The sequence below is a fragment of the Mustela nivalis genome, assembly GCF_964662115.1.
Source record: "Mustela nivalis genome assembly, chromosome: 8".
Taxonomy (NCBI): Eukaryota; Metazoa; Chordata; class Mammalia; order Carnivora; family Mustelidae; genus Mustela; species Mustela nivalis.
This window is the reverse complement of record NC_139027.1, coordinates 114,655,858-114,661,451: the sequence shown is the minus strand read 5'-3', so window position 1 is coordinate 114,661,451 and position 5,594 is coordinate 114,655,858. Positions and strand designations below refer to the sequence as shown.

The following is a 5,594-nucleotide window of genomic DNA, read 5'->3' as shown; positions in this document are numbered from 1 at the left end:
CTGGGGCCAATAGTTCTCCCTACAGGGCTTGGCCCACACTGCCAAGGAAGGAAGGGTAGGGGGACTCAGCCTACCAAGTTATCTGGCTTTTCCCAAGGGGCTAAGGTTTAGTGGCAGTTGAGATGGACAGGGTTTTATTTCACAAGAAATGAGAAGAACATGAAAGTAGCCAACACAAAACTAAAGGCCATGGACAACCAAGGTCTAATCCATGCCAGTATATAGTCATGTGCTGCCATGACATTTGGGCCCAGAGGGAATGAGGCTGTGGGGAAAGGGGGGGGTAGTGAAGGGAAGGAGGGAATGCCCAAGGTCTCTTCTGGGAAGTTCCCAAATCAGGGATTCAAAGCTAAGTAATGGCTTGAGAGAAAAAGTTCTTTCAGTCATGGAAGTTTAGTCACTTGCTTCTCTGATTCTCAGATCCTTATTTGCAGATGAGAAGCTATTGAGAGGATCAAAGTGAGAAAACTTTGTTTACATGATTATGTCTTATTATTGTCAACAGATAGAACACAGCCCCATTTCTATACCCTGCCTGTTTTCTCATTGACCATAGGGGTTGTCATGTGTGGGCTCTATATAGGCTTAGAGATTCATTACTTTTACGCTTATGTCTACAAAGACTTTATTTCACAGGAAACTGCTGTCTTTTATCTGGGAAAACAGGAATCCTAACACAGATGACCCTTAAAACAAGAGCTAAGGGGTGATATCAAGGACAAAGATCAGAAACAAGACAAGGATAGAAGCTTTACCACTGCTATTCAACGTTGCACTGCGTCCTAGCCAGAGTGATTAGGCAAGCAAAATAAATAAGAGGCATTCATATTGGAAAAGAAGAAACAAACTATCTTTATTTACAGATGGCATGATCCCATGTATAGAAGATCCCAAAGAATCTACAAAATGGCTATTTCAACAATATTCAACAATGAGCAATCCAAAAAGGAAACAATCCAAAAAGGAAATTTTAAAAAGTGATTCCATTTACAGCACCATCCTAAACAAACAAACAAACAAAAAATACCCAAGAATAAATTTAACTGAGGAGGTGAATGACATATATGCTGAAAACAATAAAACACTGGTGAAAGAAACCAAAGGAGACCTAAATATATGGGAAAACATCTCGTGTTCATGGAGTGGAAGAGTTCGTATTGTTAAGACGTCAATACCCCTCAAAGATATGTATAGATTCAATCCATTCCCAATCAAAATCTCAATGGCCTTTTTTGAGACAGTGAAACAGCCAAAACTTAAGTTCATATGGAATTGCAGGGGGCTCCAAATAGTCAAAACAATTTTGAAATGGAAGAACTTTTCATAATTCTGGAGACTGCAAATTCCAAGATCAATAATTTTGAGTAAAGACAACTGGGGTCCCCCCAAAAAGAGAATTGCTGAATGACTGCTAAATCTATGACCTTAAAAAAGTAATGTAAAATAAAGAAATATGGAGGCTATACAAAGAACAATCATGTCCTGAACTTCCATTCAAAAAAAGAAAAAGAAAATATGGGACACTCCAGCATAATTACACAGTTACCAGACAGTGGAAAATGAGCATGGATTGGATTCTGCTACATGGCTGTATGGTCTGCGCTGCACATAAAACTGCTTATTCTGATGCTTACGAAGGACTCAAGCTCTTCTTTTTTTTTTTTTTATTATTGTGTTATGTTAGTCCCCATACAGTACATCATTAGTTTTTGATGTAGTATTCCATGATTCATGGTTTGCGTATAACACTCAGTGCTCCATACAATCCGTACCCTTCTTAATATCCATTACCAGGCTCACCTGTGATCCCAACCTTCCCCCCTTCTAATACCCTCTGATTGTTTCCTGAAGTCCATAGTTTCTCATGGTTCATTCTCCCAGCCTGCTTTCTCCCCCTTCAGTTTTCCCTTCCTTCTCCTAATGTCCTCCATGCTACTCCTTATGTTCCACAAATAAGTGAAACCCTGCGATAATTTGCTTTCTCTGTTTGACTTATTTCACTCAACATAATCTCCTCCAGTCCCATTCATGTTGATGCAAAAGTTGGGTAGTCATCCTTTCTGACAGTTGAGTAACATTCCATTGTATATATGGACCACATCTTCTTTATCCATTCATCTGTTGAAGGGCATCTCGGCTCTTTCCACAGTTTGGCTACTGTGGACATTGCTGCTATGAATACTAGGGGCATATGGCTCTTCTTTTCACTACATCTGTATCTTAGGGTAAATACCCAGGAATGCAATTTTTTTGTCTTTATTCATAATTATTGATCTTGCTCTTCTTAGCCTCGAGAACTATGAAAAATAAATGTTTTTTTTTCTTTAAGCTTTTTAAATGGACTAAGAGACTAAGTAGTCTCATTCCCTTGATACAAATTTATTAGATAATTTATATATTTTTATTGAAGCCTTTGATACAAGACCAATCAGAACCTTTTCTGTATGCATGATATCAGTTTTCATATTCTTTGGTGTGTTGACACCTTTGTGGTATTTTGCTAGCAATATACTTACCTTTTGACTTTGTGCAAGAGAAAGAAAGAAAGAAAGAAAGAAAGAAAGAAAGAAAGAAAGAGACTTACATTTCCAGAATTCAAAATTTACTATAAAGCTATAGTAATTAAAAAAAAAAACTATGTGGTGTTAGCATAAGGATAAACTCATAGACCAATGGAATAGAATAGAGAACTCAGAAATCAACCCTTATATATGTGGTCAACCTATTTTCAACAAGAGTGCCAAAACAATCCATGGGAAATGGATAGTCTTTTCAGCAAACCTGCTGGGAAAACTGGATATCCACAGAGAGAAGAATGAAGTTGGACCTTTACCTTACATCACATAAAAAAATCAAGTCAGAATGGACCAACCTAACATAAGGGCTAAAACTATAAAACTGCTAGAAAAAAAATAGAGGTGTAAATCTTCATGACCTTGGATTTGGCAATGGATTCTTAGACATGACACCAAAACCATGAACAACAACAACAAATAGATAAGTCAAACTTCTATTGAAATTACAGACACCAAAGAACATTATCAGAAAAGTGAAAAGACAACCTACAGATTGGATAAAATATTTGTAAATTATATACCTGATAAAAGTCTAGTATCCAGAATATATAAAAAATTCTTACAACAAGAGATAAACAACACAACTTAAAAAGGGCAAAATAGACACTTTCCCCAAGGAAGTTAAACAAATGGCCAAAAGCACATGAGAAGACACTCAATATCATTAGTTACAACAAAGCGTGTTAAAACCACAATGTGTGGAGAGGGTGGTTAGGTTATGGACATTGAAGAGGGTATGTGATATGGCGAGGGCTGTGAAATGTGTAAGCCTGACGATTCACAGACCTGTACCCCTGGGGCAAATAATACATTATATGTTAATTAAAATAATTAATTAAAAAAACTATAATGTGGTACCACTTCACACCCACTTGGGTGGCAATAATCATCAAAAAAACAAAAAGTGTTGGTGTGAGGTCTTGGAGAAATTGAAAGACATGTACATTGCTGGCGAGAATGCAAAATAGTTTGGCCTCTAACAGTTTGGCAGTTCCTCAAAACGTTAAATATGAAATTACTGCATGACCCCATAATTTCACTCTTAGGTCTATATATTTTTTTAAAAATTGAGCAGATCCTGCGCCCAAGGAGACTCACGTAGCTGACATTGTCTTCTTTGCACAAATCTTAATGGCTATCTCTCTCCTGGGCACAATGGCAACTCTTAAGGAAAAACTGATGGCACCAGGTGCAGAAGAAGAGGCAACCACCCCAAACAAACTGTAGCGGACATTGGACAAGTTGATATGGCGTGTGCCATCAGCATTCTAGAAAAGTCTCTGGCCGGTGAGCTTGCCCTTATAGATGTTTTGGAAGATAAAGGCAAAATGATGGATCTGCTACATGAGAGCTTATTTCTTCAGACACCTAAAATTGTGGCAGATAAAGATTACTCTGTGATTGCCAATTCTAAGATTATAGCGGTGACCGCAGGAGTCCATCAGCAGGAGAGCAAGAGCTGTCTCAATCTGGTGCAGAGGAATTTAAATGTCTTCAAATTCGTTATTCCCCAGATAGTCAAGTACAGTCCTGATTGTATCATAATTGTGGTTTCCAACCCAGTGGATATTCTCACATATGTTACCCGGAATCTAAGTGGGCTACCCAAGCACCATGTCATTGGAAGTGGGTGTAATCTGGGTTCTGCTAGATTTCACTATCTTATCCCTGAAAAACTTGTCATTCATTCCAGAAGCTACCATCAATGGATTTGGGGAGAACATGGGGACTCAAATGTGGCTGCATGGAGTGGAGTCAATGTGGCAGGCATTTCTCTCGGGAACTGAATCCAGAAATGGGAACAGGCAATGACAGTGAAAATCGTAAGGAAGTGGAGAAGATGGTGGTTGAAAGTGCCTATGACATCATGAAGCTAAAAGGATGTACCAACTGGGGTGTTGGATTAAATGTGGCTGATATCATTGAATCCATGTTGGAAAATCTATCCAGGATTCATCCAGTGTCAGTGATGGTGAAGGGAATATACAGCATGGAGAATGAAATCTTCCTGAGCCTTCCATGTTTCCTAAAGTGTCAGGGATTAATCAATATGATCAAAAGAAGCTGAAGGACGACGAGGTTGCTCAGCTGAAAAAAAGTGCACATACCTTGTGGGACATCCAGAAAGACCTAAAAGACTTGTGACTTCTGGCTGCTAGGCTGTAGACATTTAAACATTACAACGTGATTAACCATAAGCCTTTAGTTTTCAGCATGTGCATGGATCACAGTTTGCTTTTATCTTCCTACATATGTGAACTTGGGCTCACAGACTGGAAGCCCATGCTTGGTTTACCACTTGCAACAGGAGCCCTTGAACAGATAATATTATCATAGAATGCTTCTTAAAAAAAAAAAAAAATTGAGAACAGGTGCTCAAGCAAGTCATTGTACACACATTTTTTTTTTTTTTAGTTTTTAATATAATTTTTTATTTTTTACAAACATATATTTTTATCCCCAGGGGTACAGGTCTGTGAATCACCAGGTTTACACACTTCACAGCACTCACCAAAACACATACCCTCCCCAATGTCCATAATACCACCCCCTTCTCCCAAACCCCCTCCCCCCAGCAACCCTCAGTTTGTTTTGTGAGATTAAGAGTCACTTATGGTTTGTCTCCCTCCCAATCCCATCTTCTTTCATTTATTCTTCTCGTACCCACTTAAGCCCCCATGTTGCATCACCACTTCCTCATATCAGGGAGATCATATGATAGTTGTCTTTCTCCGCTTGACTTATTTCGCTAAGCATGATACGCTCTAGTTCCATCCATGTTGTCGCAAATGGCAAGATTTCGTTTCTTTTGATGGCTGCATAGTATTCCATTGTGTATATATACCACATCTTCTTGATCCATTCATCTGTTGATGGACATCTAGGTTCTTTCCATAGTTTGGCTATTGTGGACATTGCTGCTATAAACATTCGAGTACACGTGCCCCTTTGGATCACTACGTTTGTATCTTTAGGGTAAATACCCAATAGTGCAATTGCTGGGTCATTGTACACACA

At 38.6% G+C, this 5,594-nt stretch overlaps 1 pseudogene across 1 annotated transcript; it reads left to right on the top strand.

Moving 5' to 3' along the window:
• Positions 1-3,731: 3,731 nt before the first annotated feature.
• LOC309870684 (L-lactate dehydrogenase B chain pseudogene) lies at positions 3,732-4,721 on the top strand (annotated as a pseudogene). The gene has a single exon. The product of its transcript is annotated as an L-lactate dehydrogenase B chain pseudogene (transcript).
• Positions 4,722-5,594: the final 873 nt, after the last annotated feature.